Genomic DNA, 21,090 nt, shown 5'->3' with positions numbered 1-21,090 from the left:
GGTTAAATAAAATATATTATAGAAATTAATTTCATCTGTTTCTATTTACTTTTTAATACAGTTTTGAGAAAATTTACAATTATTTCTGTGCCTTGCATTTATATCTTGCATGATATTTCTTTTGCAACTCTGGGACTCAGTAATTTTTCAGGAAAATAAAAGGAGGAGAAAAATAGGAAAAAACTGAGTATTATGGGGTTTGAAGGAAAGCATATGACCTTCAGTGATAAGAGTGTGTCTCAATTTTGTCTCTCATTTTCTATTTAGTTTATTAAAAAAAATCAAGCACAAGTATTTGTGAAGGTAGTTCTGGGTATTATGCTGAGCATACTTTTGAGGAGAAGGGAAAAGGATCATAGCAGAGAGAATGATTATCTTTTCTGGAGTCTTTAATAGGATCCACAGGAAGGAAATATGAAAAAGAAAGAGTCTCATTAGACTTCGGCAAAACTATTCTAAAAGGGCCTTACCTCTTGTGGAAGTGACAAACCTGAGATTTTCTTGGCTGGGTTAGAATTCAGGCATTACATCCAAGGGCATATTGGCACCTAAAGGAAGTATTCCTGGTGTGTTGTACAAGCACATCTCTGTGACTCTACCCACAAGGGTGAGGACCTTGGCTGAGGACACGCAGTGAAGGACACTAAGAAGTAGCTGTATGAAAAATGCATCTGAGTAGGGACAGACACGTTGTAAAAGTAATGAACCATAAGATTTTGCAGTTGTCCCTTAATAGGAGCACTGTTAAGTAACACGGTGCTGCAAGAAGTTAGGGGTAACATTGCAACAGTTTTTTTATGAGCTTTATGGCCGTGTGCCCCTACTGCCTGTAAAAGGACTGGCCTTACTGTTATCACTTACAGAACACTCCACTTATTCTCTGCTAATTATTGTTGCAGATTCACGTCTCGGGAAAGATTAATATCTTTACAACAGCAGGTTTCAAAGTTTAGCAGCAAAGGAAAACTGAGCGATTACTGCAGATTTTCAAGGTGGGAGCCGAAGGAGGCTGGAGATACGCTTCTACGAAATTTGCAATGAAATTCCACTTCCAGAAATCTTAGTTCTACTTGAAATCTGTCATTTAAAAATTAATAACTGTTTTCCTTTAATACAGTCTGTGTAGAGAAACCCAACCCACTTCTGAACAGTTCTCCTTCCCAGATCCATGGAAATTCACTACTGTTGCTGACAAACAAAATGCCACAAGATTTGTCATACAAATCACATTATGAGAGGTTCCAAAAACTTGACAACGTTGACAGTTGTTTTCAGCAAATGGCTGCTTTACTCGGTACTGTCAATGTTGATGTCCTCGTGCACATGTAAAAGAGCAATGTGATTAAGGCAAGCTTGTCCACGCTATGTCTCAGCCAAGTTTTCCGTCTCCGCGTGGCACTGAAAGATTGCTCAGCTGTTGCAGATAAGGCAGAAATAGCTAGCAGATTTCTGCCATTTAAAAAAAAAAAAAGCAACATGCTCTGGGCATGCATTTCTGTAGGAATTTACCAACATCTGCTGCTGACCTAAAGTTTTGTGTAGAAGCGGCATATTTAATTTATAGAAGTCCCTCACGATGGTATTGGTCAAGATGCATTTCCTTAGGAAATAATCAGATGTGTTCACCAAGGGGAGACAGGTTGAAGTTGGATAACATTTACATTCTCTAAATTGTCGTTGGAGCTTCAGGCCTCGTACTTTTTTGGCCCATCCTAAATTTATTTTCTGCATGTTCTCTAAATTATATTTCGGCAGAGAAACTTTTTAGAAAGAAGAATAAAGAGCTAAGAGATTTTGGTGATTCCACAGAAGGCCTACACTTCACACTTAGCTTTTTTTTATAGGCTCTCTGAAAACGCTTGATTTTTGGAAGCTGATTTATTCTGGAAGAATTTTGTAGTTGAATTTTAGTGTGATTTAAAATTGTCATATGTGCTATCCATAAAAGAACATACAGGATATAGGTGTTTCCTGTTGGGAAGGTAACTTTCATCATCTCTAATTCCTTTGATTTTTGGATATCACCTTGTCTGCCACTTGCCGCTGTTCATTTTTGAAATTTCCTACCTATCTATAGTAACCTTTGTTTCTTTGGAATGCTCTTCAGGTAAAAATACAAAACTTAAGTTTGTCCCAGCAACCCAGACCTACCTCATGGTAATGCATTTGTTATTTGATGCATCTATTCTCGTTCTTGGTCACCTTCTAGTACAGCTGCATGCATTAACTGTCTGACTTGTCTTTGAAAGTCTTAAGCCACATTCTTTGGAACAGTTGCTTCATGTTGGTTGAAATTCTCGGTGGCACTTTTTTCCATTTGCAGGAGCCAACAGCCCCCATAGCAGACACATAGTTTCCAAGAACTTAGGCACGGTTCATGACTCCTGAATCTCAAAAATTTCACATAGAAAAAAATTTACATAGAAATTGGGATACCATGTACAGCATCTGAAACTTTTTGCTGCAAATTATAACTAGAAAGTAGATATTTGTAGTGTAAAGTTAAGTTAGAATATGTAATTTTAAATCATTTTCATTCTTATAGCTAGCAGAAGGACACAATTAGAAAAACCCACTCATAATAAGAAATCCTTCCAATGGCCATAAGCAAGTAATGAAAGATGTTAGCTTAAACATGCTTGTAGGAAAAATTAAGGATGAAAAGAGTTGTGAGCCAGAAAAATAGCTGCTTTTATGAAACAACTCTTTATTGTCTAATCTAGATTCACATTTTCCTGGGAATACCTTTAGGTTGTACTAAAAATACAGCAATTGAAAGTTCAAATTTTAAGTCCCAAATTACTGCCTTTCAGATCCATTGAGACATCTAAAAAGTGGGTCAAGGTAACAATGCATAATTTGATAAGTTAACAAAAAGTTGCTAATGGAAATAAAATGAAAATCAATATAATTGTGATAACCTTTAACACCTGTCTTGTTTCTATTGTCAGTTATACATTTTAGAAAGAAAAAAAAAGATTCTTGTGTAATATTTGCACCAGCTAGCATCTTTATTTTCACGCAGCCAAGGGAGAAGAGAAATTTCCCATACAGTATTCAGATCCTCTGATTAAGCAACTGATTAAAAAAACATGAGCAGTTTATAAAAAAAATGAATCAGAGTAAATACACAAAAGCAGAATGTGTATCAATAGAAAAGAGCAAACAGGCAGGAAAAACATGGGCATACTTTCTTTTTGTTGCTGATCTGCATTTCCCACAATTTCACAAATTTTTCTTTTGTAAACTTCTTTTATGATTATACTGACAGTGACTTTTGCACTTCATAACTTACAGAAATAACTTACGGAAATAAGGTAATGACATATCATTTATGAGATTCATGAAGTTCTGATCTTAACCTTGTGCTTGGGATTGACTTTATTTTTAATCTCAGAAGTTTATAATCTCTCTGAAACTCAAGTTTCTCAGTCGATATCTTCCCAGTGCTTTGGTGTAGTGCATTTATAGATATGATATTGTTAGACAAAAGCACAGAGAGTGAAGTAAATGAAACCATTACTTGTGCATATAATTTAAAAATTCATTTCTCAGAATGTATACTTATAAAAGTCACGTTCTTCAGTAAAACTGACCATACCTACCAAATTAACAGATGTCAGGAAATCAGGATTTTACTCCCATGGACTTCTTTGAAATATCAAAAATACATCATGGAACTATTGCAAGAAATTTCCCTTCCCACCACCCTGTGCTCCATGGGTGACTGAATTTATTAGGAAGTATAAAGGCTTCTCATTTGCTCTGGAACTTTCTCATGATACTGATAATTTCAGGAGACACAAATGATGTTATCAATTGTGCTATAAATTCTTATATAAAAGTTTTATGTTTTTCGGGGATGTACAAGATGAAGTCCTTTTTACCGAATATTTTTAGAGCTGAGAGATATTTTACTGCTTAGCTCATTTCTATGTTGCTTGGGTGTGCTGTGAAATGTTAGCTGGATTTGGAAAATGAAGTCAGGTATAAAATCGATGACCTTCTGTGAATGGGACATCTTTCTCTCCAGTGGCCACTCTTCTATGACGGTATTTCTGGAATGGTAATATATAAAGAGCTGTAAAAAGAGTAGACAGTAATTAAGTATATTCTGAAATTTTAAAATGGTATGTTTTTTTCTTTTGACAAGATTATCAAATGTGATTAAAGGCTATACTGGTCTGCTGCAACTTACAGAATAAAGTCTAGATCCCTCAGTGTGGTACATTAAAAACTTCCCATGCTGTCTGTGTGTTTTTCAGATATTTCTGTATTCCTCCTTCCCAGCTTCACCAAGGTATGAATTGCCAAATATTAGCCATGTCCTCTTTGTAACTGGAAGGCCTGCTGCCAGGAAACTTCCAGTTTTATCCACCATAGGCATAAGTATTCAGTCTTTCAAGACAGGGTCCAAATGACATCTCTTTTGAGAAATATCTCTGACTATTGCAGGAAGGTAATGCCCTTTATTTCTATTTCTGGCATTTATTCTATTTTACTGCTTAGTACTGGAAGATATGTTTATTTCCCAAGCAAGACTGTGAGCCTGTGCATGTAAGAATTAATTATATTCATTCTTGTATCTCTTGGACTTTGAATAGTACCTGACTTATTTGATAAATATAAATATTTATTAAAGGAAATGAAGCTTTGTACAATATCTGTGCCCCAGGCTCCGATCATTGGTGGCAGTCCATCTATCATCAGAATCTCTCATACTAGGCATGCTGAGAAATCTACCCACGAAAGAAGCATTCCTCATGCTTGGCATTACCATTCAACAGTCCTTACAGGGTTCATTTACCTTAAATAATGTGTTTGCTTTTATGTGCAGTTCAGTGTACAGCCAACACCATTGCTTTTAGCACCACACTTCATATGAAAGAGCTAACTGAGGTGCACTGTTATTCTTCAAAGAGTAGCAGAAAAAATTCCCACCATTTTTATTGAAAAGGATTCATTGGGGTTCAGATCTAAAGTTGGTAAAGAAAATCAGCAATAATGCCTCAACTATCAATGCCTTATGTAAGAACTGGTCATTATTTCTAGCACCCAGATCATAACTGGGAATCAAGAAGTACTCAAAAAATGCAAAGGACAAAAAAGTGCACAATATCGATAATAGTGAAAGCCCCACATACCTGCCCAGACAGAACCCACTCATTTTTATTTTGCATACAGTTCCTATAAGCTTTATTTGTTTGTTTTCATGGCTTTAGGAGATTATTGGGGCCAAATTATTCAAACCTGCAATCACAGGACTTCTAGATTGAAATAAAGCACGAAACAAGATGAAGGAAACAGGAAACACCAGCTAACGATTGCAGAATGTCAGAGAAAAGATGTTTTTTTAGAAAGGTAAAATATATTTAGGCTGTTTGTGGGACCTTTCAGTGTAGTTCTACCTCTACTTAGCTTAGCCTTCCTTTCAAATCAAGGCCAATACTTCCAGCTGTTCCTTGCTTCCTTCTCTGCTCTCTCAGTTGAGACCCATCTCTCCCCGTCTCTATCTCAAGATCGTTGCCCATGTTTTTCTGTTCACTGCACACCATTCCATGTCTCAAATCCTTAGTGATGATCACACATGGAAATTTAAGATGTGACTTAGCATTTGAATACTTCTTTACCAAATGACATACAAACACACGCATGTGCGTGCATACACACACGGAATAAAAACTGCTTCTGAACCCCTAGGACCCCGGTATTTCCACATGAGCTCCCATGTGTATCCGATCTTGCTTTGATGTACCATTGTACCTGATGGTTAGATGTTCTCAGTACCTGCATGCCAGCCTGGTCAAAATGCTGAGTCTACCTCTTCTCAGGGTATTTCTTACTTGCACTTTCTAACTAATGATAAATTCTGGACAACCTGACTATGGAAACTTGGGGTGACAACTTTTAACAACGCTGTATTTTGTAGCTGGCTCTCCAGAAATCTACAATGAAATGCTCTGAGGGACAATGGCTATAAAAGCTCCAGGGATACAGAAAAGACTTGCACAGCAAGTGCAGATATTCACCACAGCATCGGTCGTTTGGCTTTGAACTACAATGGACATGCTCTCCCCCATCCAAAGAATGAGTCTTCCCTGATAAAATGCTATGTTGCGACTTTCATTTTGTGTCTCACTGATTGTCATAACTGTGCACCGACAGAAATCTCCAGCCTGGAGTTTGTGGAGTCGTGCAGCTTTGCCACCTAATAGAAGAGCGTGCCTGGGGCTTTCATGTGTGTAACATTGTTTTGCTGACTATGAGCTTTGAGCTCCTAGTGTTAGCACCTTCTACTTAGTGATAATTTACTATTTGATTCTATGCTTATGTTTTAGATCAAGCTCTTGTGGTACAATTTAGGCACTTTTATTTGCATTCCTGTTGGCTTAGATAAAATTACAACACATGGCTTAATTAGTAAGATGTGCATGCTCCCAGGGGAAGGCACACTTTCCGCCATTGCTTCTCCCATTCCCAGAACATTACATTGTGGAAATGGCGCTTTTGTAAAGAGAATCGTGCCATAGTGGTGCTTACTATTATTTAGCAGTTATATGAAGTGAACAGTTAATAACTGAGCCACTCAAACACAAACACTATAACTTATTATGGTTGCAAGTGTGGTCTCAAAAATCCAGTTACTTCTACCATTAAGATTGTCGCAAGTAAGCTAACCGGACAGCCACGCCCCCCCGCCCCAAAATTTGAAGCTTTTGGGAAACTGAACAGGTGCATTATTTGTGAACTGTATGATATTTTAATATCCATTCTTTGGGGTTTTCAGGGCTTCCAGTCTTCAGTGGAAATACCTGTTGCAGGATAAGATGCTAATATTGTAATTAATACCCTAATTGAAGTCAGTAGTCAAGTTCGTGAAAGGGAGGCTCTTGGAATATGCAAAGGGGTCACCCGGAAGTAACAATGAAAGGTGGCTAGAGGAGTACTGAAATTCAGAGCCAGAAACGTTAATGTTTGTTTGTTATCTGCTTTACTGAAGTTATGTAAATTGCTAAACTCTAGCTACACGATTAATTTCCTGAGCCAGGCTGCATCTATCTGTCATATTCTTTCCTTTAAAAAACTTTTATTTTATTAGTACACATTTGCAGTGCATGAGGTTTAATTCACCTTGAGGAGCCCGTGCCTGTACATAATACAGCCAGATTCTCTTGTATTCTCCTTTCCTTCCCCTCCCACCTCCCTGTTTTCATCTCTAGATCACCTTTCCCCCTTTTTTAATTGTTATCATTATTATTATTCTTAGGTCATTTAAATTTGCATTCAAAGCACTTTGAAGATATCAATAAGTAATACAACCATTATTATTTTCCTACAACTTTGTCTGTTTGTATTATTCTTACACTATTTTGTAAATGGATATCTGTTTGTTAATATGTTTTCCTTCTTTTATTTCTTAAAAAAAAAAATTCGCATTCAGAAGGGGAGGCAAAAAGACCTATCTCCAGTTTTTAAAAGAATTTGTACGCTCAGTTTTGTGAAATCATAAGAGTTTTCAATCATGTGGAATGACTTCAAATCAGTAATAAAGTCTCCTGTCTCAGAAGGACTCAGGCCTCAATACCTCACTACTGAATCCTGCCATTCATTTAAAGAGGAAGTAATACAAGTAGTTCTCAACACTCCAAAAAGTTAAGAGGAAGGAATTCTTCCAAACTAGTTCTATGACTGCAGTATTACTGATATTGATAAGGACACAGCAATAAAAGAAAGCTACTGGCTATTATTCCTGATGAACATAGATGCAAAAATCCTCAGCAAATACAGGAAACTGAGTACAAGAGCACATTAAATGATTATTCTCGGCTAGGGATATAGCTCAGTGCCATACACACCTGCCTGGCAAGCGCAAGGTCCTGAGTTCTAACCCTGGTATCACAAAAAAAAAAAAAATTAAAAAAAAACCTTCGCATTTAAATGATTATTCTCTGTGAGCAAGTAGCATTTACTTTTGGAATGGAAATCAGTACATGCTATACAACACAACAGAATAAAGGTGAAAAACTGTATTGTCTTTGTAGGTATAGAAAAGGAATTTGATAAAATTCAACACCCATTCATGATAAAAAATGGAGCAAATTAGGTCCAAAAGGACATATCTCAATATACTAAAGGCCATATTTATAAACTAATAGCTGATATCATAGTGAAAGGGAAAAGCTGAAAGCTTTTTCTCCAAGTTCTATAGTAAGACAGAGATGCCCACTTCAACTACTTCTGTTCAACATAGTGCTGGTATCCTAGCCAGAACAATCAACCAAGAGAAAGAAAAAAGGGCATAAAACTGGAAATGAGGAAGTCAAATTGTTACATGATCTCATATGTAGAAAACTCCAAAAAGCCCATCAAAAATGACCAACACTAATACATAAATTCAGCAAGGTTGCAGGATAGAAAATCAGCATACAAAAATTGGAAGTATTACTGTACACCAACAGGCAATTATCTTGAATAGAAATCAAGAAAGCAATCTCATTTACAATAGCTTAAGAATAAATAACTAAATTTAATCTCTTTTGTTAAACTTATCCTAGTTATAATTTTTCTAGTGAAAATGATAAAATATTAATGAAAGGAATGGAAGAGGATACACAAAAATGGAATAATATATTGGTTTATGTATTGGAAAAAATCAGTATTTTTAAAATGTGCATCGTGCCCAAAGCAACCTGCAGATGCAATGTAATCTCTGTCAAAATGACACTCTTCATAGAATAAAAGAAAGCAAACTTAACATTTGTATAGAACAACAAAAACCCTAATAACCAAAGTCATTTGCACAAAAACAACAAAGTATGATGTATTATACCTGACTTCAATATAGTGTACAAATCTGGAGCCATCAAAATAGTGTAATATTGGCATATAGCCAGACACATACAACAGTGGAAGGAATACAGAACCTAGAAGTGAAACCATGAATCACAACCAACTGATTTTCCACAAAGGAGGAAACATAGCCTTTTAAAAATAATTGATGCTCCTGCAATTGAATATTCATGTGCAAAAGTATACAACTAGCAAATGTGATGTATGTCCACAATGGAATACTACTGAGCCATTAAAAAGAATACAACCCTGTCTTTTGTGACAACAAAGATGAAACTGGAGATCACCAAGTGAAATAAGCCAGGTTCAGGGCCAGGTACGTGTGATCTCATGTACAGATGAAATCTAAGCTGGTTGATTGGATAGAAGTTGAGAGTACAGTTACAGTTTCCAGAGGACGGCAGGTGGGGAAGGAGGATGGAGACTCGGGTTAGACAGCAGCAAGGCTTTCTGATGGGTGATAGCACAGAGGTTGACTACAGAAAACAGCAACGTACTATATTTCAGAAAGCTAGAAGGAAGGATTTCGAGTGTTTTTTGTAGAGAAGTAATGATAAAAGTTTGAGGAGATAGATACGCTTAACCGGATTTAAACAATACACAATGCATATGTGTATGGGAATGTGACATGAGTCTCCCATAAATTAATGTCATTTTTACTTTTCTGTGCAGCACTTAAAAGTAAATTTAGTTTAAAATGTTATGATTTCTCCAGTTTTTCCATTTTATCCCATAAAAGTAGGTGCTTTTTATCACCTATGACCTCTTAAGTTCTTTTCAGCCCTAAATTCCTGTGGTTCTCATATTGTATTTTTATCTTCGAAGATTTCTCAAGATGTGTGGCTCTACTTCTCATTGGAATAGGGGCGCCGAGGTGACGCTTATCTGTCTGTGGTCAGCGGCCGGGTTGTAGTCTAAATGGGAGGAGCTGATCCCACTGAGATAACTGTTCAGTAATATTTTTTGCCATGAGTCTAGGATTTAATTATATTTGACTCAGCATACGGCCTTGTACATATATATTCTTTCTCTTCTATTGTATTTTTGGATTTCTACAGATAATAGGTAGCACTGAGATTTTCAAGGAGGATTTATAAGATACTCAGAAATGCTTCCTATTGTATTTCTGGAAACCTGTGTCAGAAATACACTGCCTAGAACCCAGCAGACTGGAGGACCTTAATTTGAAAGACTTCTGTGAATACTCGTAGGTATTTTTTTCTACAGAAGAGTAACTGAGCTTGTACTAATCATGTGAGAAGAAATTTGTAGAGAACATTTTGAAAAAAATCTAGCAATAATATATTCATTTTATAATATAGTTATTCATTTCACTGATAGAAAGCAGAAAGTATTATAAACAGTAGACATTTTGTTATGTCTTTTGATTTAAATAAAAAGAAATAGTTTAGTAAATCAATAATCAGATTTGAACTGCCCTCAGATACATAGAAAATACATAGAAAACATAGAACTTGCATCTCTTAAAAATGTAATAATTACAGAATTGAAAAAATAAAGCATTAATAAAGGAGTATATTATATGTAAAATTCCTGACGAGATTGGTAGATTTTATTTTATTTTATTTTATTTTTTTTGTTGTTGTTTTTTTTTCCTGGTACCAGGAATCAAACTCATGACCTTGCACTTGCCAGGCAGGCACTGTGCCACTGAGCTAAATCCCCAGCCCCACTGAGATTGGTAGATTTTAATTCATGCAGTTTTTACAACCTTGTCCACAAATGAAGACTTACTACCTAGCTGTAAAGTTGGTGAAGTCAGTGTGACTTTTAAAATATTGAATGTAAACGTCAAAGATATAAGAAAGCAAGGATTTTTTTTTATAATAAGCATGCTTTGAAAAATGGCACAGAATCTGCTTTGTTATTTTGCAGCATTAATACATATAAATGAAAAGACAGTCACAATAAAAGGCCGTTGTATTTAATGTTGAAACTCTTAGAACAAACCCTCTGTCCTGTGGTTGTACAGCTTAAATCGATGGTGGAAGCCATTTCTGCATGAGCACGAGCCTAAAGCCCAAGTCCTTAGCCTGGAGTGGAGCAAAGGCTTGGGCTGTCTCATCCACGGCCCACAATACAGTTTCCCTAGAAGGAGTTCTCAAAGAAGCGTGCTCCTGCCTGCAGTGGCTTAGATGACTCACTCCTGTCACAGGGCATCAGTTCCCTGGAGCCACTGAGACTTTTGTGATTTTCCTTCTCGGAGAAGGAATAGATGGGTTTATTTTAAGTATCAGGCAAAGGGATCGTTAGTGGGAATTCTGCAAGAAACTACCCAGCCTATGAGCTGGATAGGAATCGTTCATATTCTTAAGATAAGTTACTTTAAAATATGAAGTGTAATTACCCTTGAAGCGTTACTTTGAGCCTTTTTTTTTCTGTTCCCTCCTTTTCTTTTCTTTGAGGGTAAAGGAAACACTTAAAATAATGACGGGGGTTAGTGATATTTATAGGTTAGATTTGTCTGACAGCCTCTCTTTTCATCTTAAAATAAACAGGTGACCCTGTGTAAAATCACCATTATGCACTCTGAGTATTTTAGATCTGACTTTTATGGTTGGAATGACCCTAGCATCACCTACAGAGATCAGCATTGCCTCCCTCAATTTCCAGCTTGAATCTGTGGAAATCACAGAAAACTAAGCTGTGGTAGGTGCTTCTGCTGTCAAGCGAAGAACATCACCTGCATGGTGAGACGCACAGACAGCTCACTGACCCAAGGTTTATGCAAAGTCCTCGCAGTCATTCAGGGCATCCCTGGCAGTTCTGAGACAGCATCCCTGCCCTTACAGCCCCTCAATGGCTCTGACTTGCTGCTGAGAGGCAGGCCACTATGTCAACGGAAGCTCCTCGATTTCACAGGGTCTGCTAGGCAGAGCAAGTGGCCACCAGTCCTCTCTTAGCGCAGCTTTGGCCCCACTCTCTGGAAAAACACATCGGTACATTTGCAGCTGGTGGGAGCACTGCTTTATTGCCCCTTGTGGAATGCATGCCAAATAAAAACCACCCTGATTTCAAATAGGCGATCGTGTACGCTTTTCAGGTTATTTGGATTTTCAAATACGCATAGCCCACCATCACTATAAGAAATTCTCTCAGCTGCTAGCGTGTGACAGTCTGTGACTTTTCAACTCCGGGAATGATACTTATTTCTCTCTCTGTCCCATTCAGAACAACTTCTCCTTTATTGCATTTAGAATGGTGTAACTGAAAGGCAATAAGGAAAGGCAATATCATCGAGTGGTTCACATTACGCTGAATTTTATTGTCGGCTGACATTGTGGGTGAACCTCTGCAATCCTTGAAAGCAGCATAAAGGCAAAGCCTGCTTTTAATGGACTGAAGAAAAATATTCTGACACAGTGATAAGTGGGGTGACTTCTAGAAATCATGACTTGAAAACATTTTCTGAGCAAGTGCTATTTCTGTTGTCCCAATTCACAAAATGATATTAAAACAGCCTGCCATGAGCCAGAACTACTAAACTTTTTCCCCCTAAGGGCAGGGCTTCATTTTTAAAGACAATTCCTTCAAATTCCAGATTTTTAAAAAAGAAGAACTTGTCTTCCATTCTCTTCTAATTCTTCTCCTAAACTATTACCTCAGAAGTATGAGAATTTAGAAGTTGTGACAGTATTCAATTTAATCTGTTTATTTTCTAATTATAAAATTGGCAAATAACTGGTTTTATAGTTATAATATTTATGTTTTTTTCATAGAAAACATCCAAACCTTTGTGTCCATTATTCCCCACTCCCACACTACATGGGTTTGTGCATTATTTGAGTCTGAATTAGTTTAGAGAGCTCATGTCAATGTATGTTCTAACTATCATGACTTTTTTTTTTTTTTCGGTACCAGGAATTGAACTCACGACCTTGCACTTGCCAGGCAGGCGCTGAGCTGTTGAGCTAAATCCCCAGCCCCTACCATGACATTTTTGAGTAGAAGGATTAGGGATCCACCAAACCTGTGTGTTTCTCTCAGATTACTAGGCTCCCATTGGAAAGACGCATTTTTAGTATAACTGAGAACTTAGAGCAGAAGTGACAGATTTTTACAGGATTCCAGGAGAACAATCCCTTCTTTTACTAATATAAACACAAACTAGTTTTCCTCTCCTTTATCCTCTACCAGGTTTGTGCCCCTGTTCTACCTGTCTCCCCAGGTAACCTCTTCTGTTGTTATGCCTGGCACATAGTAGGTGCAGAGTCAATATTTGTGTGCAGGAATGAATGAATGAAGGTGCTCAGGATACAATGGCTGCTTGGTTCACTTTCGTCTGCTGGCTCGTAGCAATCTTCAGTGTATAAACTGGATGCGTTGTTGACAGCTTTCTTTGCTCTTTGTGTGTCCAAGCTAAGAATAAACAGCGCTGAAGGAAAGGGAGTACTTCATTCATGGGGCCGTACACCACCATCAGCTCAGTGAAGTGTACCACACAGAGCCAGTGATCACGGAAGACAGGCAACCCCAGCCCTGTCATTAAATATAGAAGCCTGTCTTCACTGTTTTTGTCCAAACAGACTCTATATTTTGGAAATTTCCACCACGCTTCCTTTGGAGTTGCTCCTTTTCTCAAGATACCAGGGCTTGAGCTGCACGAAAGCAGGGAAACGAGTGACGTGGTAGCTATCTGTTCCCTCATTCAGGGTGAGGGGTCCACCATGTTATTGCTTCTCTCAGCTCTTATGTCCCTGAAAATTTCTCTGCTCTCATCTTTCATTCTGTTTTTTGTATGGTTTTTTCGAGGGGGTATCTCTTTTATGAAAAGTCATCTCCTAGGTGAAGTCACCTGATATAGTGAGTACTCAGACTACAGTCATGACCATAGGGACCCTAGAAGCTGGTATTTTGTTGTAGGAATTTAGGTCCACAGAGAAATATTTCCTCTTTATATGACTAAATAAAAGTAATAACCACACATGCCCGTACTTTAAAATGAACATCTGTCATGTGGAAACTCAGGTAAAATAGGTAAAGTTATTTGTGGATTACAAAAAACGCTTCATATTCAAATGCTTATTACTTTCATTAGTGAAATATGTTGTCTATATTGTGTATGTGTGTATGTGTGTGCACGTGTGTGTGTATATATCTGTGTGTGTATATATCTGTGTGTATCAGGTACCATCTCTGTTTGGGTCTATTACAAGAATAAGATATTTAGTTGTTTACACAGTGCTGAAAATATCTTCACCAGTTTTATAACTTTAGAAAGCAGTTGTATCTTAAGGCCATAATGTAAACTGAAATAAATCAGATATACAAGTTTAAATATGGCATGGTATCTTCTGTATAAGAAACTCAAAAGTACAAATGATTTAGATAGACAGTAAGAAACAGGAAGATAGATCTTTTCCAAATGGGAAGAGGACCAAGAATTGGAGGGAGGGAGGAAAGACGGGAGGGAAAAGGGATAAAAAATGAATTGAGATGTGCTCTGTGCATGCACCAACTTCCTACAAGAAGTGCAATCATTATATTCTGCAAATATGTATCAATAAAAATTAAAATTAAAATTCAGTTGCCCATGACCTGATGCTGTTTCCATGAATGATGGGCAGTGTACACGGTGGTGATCCTGTGAGATTATACGGTACCTCCTAGTGACAGTGTACCTCTCTCAGCTTGTGTAAATACAGTCTGATGTTCACAGAACAGCAAACTGACTTAGTGACACATTTCTGAGCGTGTACCTTCCTCATGGAGTGATGCAGGACTGTGCCTTGATTCTTAATTTAATATTTTCTTTAACATTTGAACGCTCTAAACTAAAAAATATTTTACACGTGTTAAAATGTTTTATTGAAATATTTTGTTTAATATTGCCAAGAACATACTAAAATAAGAAAGTAGGTGAGAGTAAAGCTGAAGCCATGACAAAAGAAGATGCATGCCACTGCCATTGCCACTGAGGCGACAGAGGGACAGCCAGGTGGTGACTCTTTGTATCTCTGGCAGTCATCCCCTTCCTGAGTGACACCAGGGTCTGCGGGGTTTGTCGGAAGATGTCTGCATTCTCTCCTTTCTCCAGATTTTATCCTAACTCCAGGAAACCAGAACATGCTTCTATTCCACGTTACCTGGAAAAACCAAACTGTACTCATGCTACGGTGAGAAAATGGAAGAGTACCTTAGCTAGAAATCATTTGGAAACTGTAAAATAGTGTTTAAATCTGAGGTAAGATTCAGGATGCTTAAGATATAAATTAGCCTCAAAATTTAAATGTTCTTCAAGGGTACGTTCATTTGGTGGTCAACTTGAATTTCCACTGCAAAACATATTCCTAGACTTTTTGAGGTAGCCTCGAGGTGGTCGGGACTTATGCATTCCAGTGGCTCCCTACTTACCTCAGTACTGATGTTTGGACAATTTAAACTCCTTGGCAGAAAATGTAGTTGTGAAACTTCTAGGGAATTGATATAGTATTCTTTATCCAGAGTCATACTGACTATCACTTAGCATAAATTGTTGTCAGCATAAGATCTTTTTTTAAATAACCTCACATCTCTTTTCCTGCCTCAGAGAAATGCTATGAGACACAGGCACAGTGGTAGAAAAGCCGTAACTGAGAAAAGGAAGCTGAAAGAGAAATCTATTAGAAGGGCCAACAGAACACAGATCAGACAATAGCGGATATTAACAATGGTGACATAAGACAGAAAATTTAAAATTTTCTTCTAAAACCTGTCCTGATACAGGTAAGGGCAATTATAAAACATCTGAACAACTATTTAACAAATGTGGTTAAAATTAAAACACTTCCCTAGTTTATGGATGGAATTAAGAGGTATTAGGAAAATGTATGTCCAGGATATATCCATGAGTGAGGTGGCATTTAGAACGGAAGGTCATCTTTATCTGCTCCTGTAAAAGGTGACCTTCTTCCTGCCTCTTATGTTCTTTCTAGACTTAACTCTCAGATGTTTTGATGTAAATCAAAGATATTCTTTGGTAGATGGTGGCCTATTAAATCACTCGTCAAAAGCACAAGAATTGACATATAGGCTACCTGGGAAAATCTATGATAAACACATTTCTCCTGTTTTTCTTTGATGCCAACATGTTCACTACCATACTCACAACACTGCATGTAAAGCTACTGCTACCACAAAAAATAGTGCCCGAAGACAGAGAAGACAGGGAATCCATAAATGTGACCCCCAGATCAGGGTTTGCTGTTGCTATATTGAGAAAATTAGCATGCAAATTAGCATGAAGTAAATGCTTCATTTTTTTCCTTCCAAGGGAGAAAGGCCCTCTGCGGTGAAAGTAATTATTCATTTGTTTAGTGCTGCAAGTGAGACGGAAACTAGGGTTGATCTAAGGAGGCCTCCGCTGCCCGTCATGCAATAGTTTGGCCATGCAGGCATCCATACTCTGCTCACTTCTCAAACACATGAGTCCAGTGCATTTAAGAAACAGCAAATTGCTCCTGCAAAGAAATAACCCTACCAGCTCGCAGAGCCCTGGGAACGCTAAGGGGGAGACGGGAGTGATGCACACGCAGCTTTCTCTATTTCCTTTTTCTCAGGCTTGGGCACAGACTGCTAGTAGCCAACACATTACATAGAGGCTAATTTAACCCTTTTCATTTTCTGCTCATCGTCTGGGATTTGTTTAGTATGACCGCCACTAGCGCAACAAAAGTCACCTATATTATAGCAAAAGGTGGGTGATCTCTTGGGAATATTGCAGGGAGACTCTACCTGAGATTCTAGAAAGTACTAGACCACTGCATATCAAATTCTGCAATTTGGTCATTTCTAAGCACCCGTTAAAATGCCAAATCACTGGTTCAATGGACTGTCCAGCAATAAGCCATTCAATACCTAATACCAGCAAATCCATGCTGCCATTCCATATTAGCCAGTTTGGGTTGGACACTTGACGCCAAGAAGCATGCATTTTTTAAGGTAAAAAAGTGCATTGGGAGGACACTGCATACTAAATTACCTTCCCAGTCTAACTCTGTCCTTCGGTTTTTATTGCCTGAACTGGCACCAAAGCAACTCCTTGAAAATAACACATTCCTTGTCCATTCAGCGGTTAATGATGCTTAAAAAAAAATCACAGTTTGTGACTGTGACCTAAATTATGCCAGAAGCTGTAAAAGCATGGTTTCTTTAAATTCAAATATGACCCACATGCTTCAAAACTACTACACTGACCCTATAGTACTGTTGCTGAGTGTGCATGTCCTCACATAAACACGCGCGCGCGCACACACACACACACACCGCACTTGGCGTTAAATAACTCAATAAAAGAAATGTCATTTTTCAGACTTCCATGTTAAAGAAAAGGCTCATGAAAGAGATGTAAGTGAGCTTTAAGCCAAACATTTGTTTGGCTTTGCTGCAGCAGGCTGCAGGAATGTAAACTTTTTTTTTTTTCTTCAATGACTTCAGCTCCTAATTTGAAAGCTAGGATTTTTAGGAGTGAGCAAGAGACTATATTTGGCCAAAAAATCCTGCTGGCTCTCCTTAGCCAATCTGCACATTCAAAACAATACTTCTTTATCAAAAAAAAACAATAGTCTGTTTTATTCACAGCACATGTAGAAGTTGGAACATCGACTAAATTCCACTTTCTTCTCTCGCAGCATGTCTGTAACCAGCTAATGAGCTGCAACAGAGGCTGGCCTTCATTTTCAGCAAATTAAGTTCATCCCTCACAGGAATTGTGGTCTGGCTGTGGCACCGCTCCTAGGTATGGGTGGGATTTGTTTCTCCTACCAGTTGTAGGTTAGCCACATGGGTACGTGCTGTCGCACCACACAACAAAATTCTCTCTATAATAACCAGTCTAAGTAGCCTTTTACCCCACAAAAGTAGATCCCATTTAATTTACTTTGTGTTTATAGCACTCCCTCTGCAACCGCATCACTGGCACAGACTGATATTTATACAACTTTTTATTTTAAACTATTTATTTGGAGTTGAGACTTCAGTAGCACTCCCTGTCAGATTCATTGACCATGCCTAAATCCAGGATCCTGAGAGGGTAAGTGGGGAAGAAGGATGTGTGCTCCCGGGGTTCTCCTCTCCACTGTACACACTCACACTCACAACTTGCAGGGAAGGAGAGAGGACACACGTGTGCTGGTTGAATTTGCCAAAGTGTTTCTAGGAAATTCAATGTTGATGGGGAATTTAAAAAGAAGTGCTTTTGCTTAATGTGTCTCTAGGTTGCTTTGACAAAACACTTGATCAAATTTGTCATGTGACTTGGAGCTGTAAGTTCAGAGGTGGTAGGGTTCTTAGGGATCTCTTTGCATACACAGTGAACTGTTCCACTACTTAATTATTCTACTGGGGAGTCTCCATTCAAATAAGAACTTGCTGCAGAGAAACTTCTGCTTTGGAGCTTTACTACAGGTTATATTTTTCTTAAATAAAACTTTCTGTTTCTTTTTAGCCTTTAAAGTGAGAGAAGGGACGCACATTTGAAAGAGACATGTAACAACATAAAATATAATGCCAGTTTCTCATTCCATTTGGGTAATGAGCCTTATACAATTTCCTGATCTGTGAAGAGTGCTGTGTTACTTTCCTCTGCAAGTAAAGTCTTGCTTCAATCCTAACCCTCTCTTACATTCTTCACTTTGTAGACACCACCCCATTTTCAAGATCTAGCTTATGTGTTATCTCTTCATGGAAAAGTTCCCCCCCCCCAAAAAAGGCATGGGTTTTGTAGTGGAATAAGATAGTTAAGAGTTTACATTCTGGTGGGTACCAGAGAAGGAGTCCAAACAATGCCTGGTATGGTGAAGGAGCAGAGAAGAACTATGAGTGTGCAGGTCCTGGATGAGCCCTACTTGCCTGGAAGCATGGATGGAGACCAGTGCCAAAGGAGGGGAAGTCCCCGGAGCGAGGATGGAATGATGACCGACAGTAATGACTGGATTCCTTACCCAATTTTCCCCCCAGAGTCCCCTGCATTTTAAGCCCCTAGAAGATAGAGACAAGTGGAGGACAGGAGTGGTCAAAGATCTTATTTCTGCAACAATATGAGCTTGGATTTCAAATAAAAAAAGAAGTTACAGGAGAAAGTAAAGTTATGTGTAGATATTTACACATCTGAGCTTGGTGGCTCCAGCTTTGTATGTGACAGAGAAAACAATTCAGATTCTTGTATCAAAGAGTGTGTGACACACAGTAGGCTCACAGGAAGCAGTTGGTAACAGAGCCAACCAATCTCGTAGAACTGGAGCTCTACCCCAACTGCTCTGGATCTTTGATCCCGTTTCCCGCTTGGGTCAGAGTGAAACAGTCCTGTCTCATTTTTGCCTGTTGCACGCCAGCTTGGCCTGTTTACTCCTGTGGTTTCTCACATTCCCAAACAATGCGGCAGTGCTTGAAACGACACTTCAGCCTATCCCCGAGCATCTCTCCTGCCCACCTGAAGTACAGCGGCTCTGCTTTGGTGCCCTGCACGCCAGCTGCTGCAATGCTTGCTGTCACTAAGCCTCTACGTGCGTCCAGCCCTGAGGAGTGAAGAGGACCACATCAATGCTGAAACTGGCTGTCTTCCAGAACCGCTCTGTGGGTCACTCTGCCTTGTGCTTTGCCTTTCAGTGGAGAAAGGGGCCTGGGATGGGTTACAGTCTATGAAATAGAAACAGCATGCCCAGTATGTGGGTGGAAACTTCCCTTTTCCCTCTTGAGCAGAGAAGATCGGATGAAAGATGTTCCACTTGTATACTCCCTCCTCGTCTCATTTGCCCAGCGTTTTTCTGTTTCTGGCACCTGTCAGCCAGATGAGGTATCTGCTGACTTCTAAGCTCTGCAGAGTAAAGAAGCCTGCTCTGTTTCACCCTTCAACCTTTCCTGAGGCCTCTTGCGGGTCCCCCCTGCATGATGGAGACACCAGTGTCCACCTCTTGCCAGTCATATTGGTGTGATGTAAATAGTTGTCATGCACATTTAAACTTTAAAGGAATTAAATGTTGATAGATATTGTTTTCATGACTTACTCCTCAGATGAAGCCAGGAAATGGCCAACTGCTTTCCTCCCTACCTCCACTCCTCTTGTGCAGATCTATTCAAATATTTTGATTGCAACAGCATAACACTCAATTCAAATTGGCCCAATGGACATGGAAGGGCCTCTTACCCAACAGATGGCAAAGTGTAAGCAACTCTATTGTGTCACTAAAACTTGACTTTTTTCTTTTCCCTCTGCCTTCTAGAGCCTCCTGGAGTGACAAGACAATGGCCAGCAGAGAACCCCACTGCTCCCTGCTTTCTCGTCCATGGCTTATGGACACATGGCGGCTACTAAAGACTTTATTCCACCCAGGAAGGTTCAGCAAGTATGTGCTTAAATTTCATCTGTCCAGTTTTGAAACACGCATCCCCTGTGTGGAACAGATCTGTCTCCTCCTTTTCCATAATTTCTCTCTCTTACAATCTCTTTGGTTAAAGTAGAAAATGGGATGGCAGCAATATAACATATCAGTGAATCTACATGAGAGCGTAATGAAGAATAGACCCTCAGTGACACAGGCTCCAGCTGCTTGTAATTAATCACTCTCAATTAATCAATCAATTGAAACCAATTGGAGCTGTGAAAAGAAATTGGCCAAGCTGTGTTCAAGCTCTGACATTGCCGCTTACTAGATGTATAATTCCAGTCAATTTGTTTAACCTCTCAGAAATCTTGTTTTTTTGCAAGGATCAACTAGGATATTTGTAAAACCATGTTGAAACTTCTCCAAATGCCAGGCATTACTGTTGCTGTTTTAAATTACATAAAGAGAGTAGTCATTTTAAGGTTCTTGAGTATATCAGCATCTTCAAAAATAAAAGTTGATGGACAATTTGAAATGATCAAGTGACTTGCTAGCTGTCAAGAATGTGATTATTGATAATCGTTAATATTAATTAACAATAGGGAAAATATAAAATGATATGGTGTCTTGGTTACTTTTCTCTCATTGCTGAGACAAAATACCCATGCCCGAATTGAAGAGGGAAAGGTTTATTCAGCTTACAGTTTGTGGAGGTTTTGGTCCATACTTGTCTGGCTCCAAGGCAGCATGGCATGTGGTAGAAGGCAATAGCTCATGGTGGTGGAAAACACCAAAAGCAGCAAGAGCAAAAAGGGAAGAGCAGCCCACAAGCCTCTTTTCCTCCCTAATATTATATGCAGGCTACCTGCCCCTGCATGAGTGTAGTGCTCACACCCATAATCCCAGCATTGGACCATGG

At 38.7% G+C, this 21,090-nt stretch overlaps 1 long non-coding RNA gene across 1 annotated transcript in view; it reads left to right on the top strand.

Moving 5' to 3' along the window:
- The window catches only part of LOC102029397, a 42,806-nt gene extending 22,048 nt beyond the window's left edge, over nt 1-20,758 (top strand). The window contains exon 3 of the long non-coding RNA XR_260580.1: nt 20,070-20,758. This is a non-coding gene — a long non-coding RNA (uncharacterized LOC102029397). The remainder of the gene's footprint in view (nt 1-20,069) is intronic.
- Nucleotides 20,759-21,090: the final 332 nt, after the last annotated feature.

This window comes from Chinchilla lanigera, unplaced genomic scaffold, assembly GCF_000276665.1.
Source record: "Chinchilla lanigera isolate Chin_1 unplaced genomic scaffold, ChiLan1.0 scaffold00017, whole genome shotgun sequence".
Taxonomy (NCBI): domain Eukaryota; kingdom Metazoa; phylum Chordata; class Mammalia; order Rodentia; family Chinchillidae; genus Chinchilla; species Chinchilla lanigera.
The sequence above is the reverse complement of the archived record's forward strand: the minus strand, read 5'-3'. Positions and strand labels throughout refer to the sequence as shown.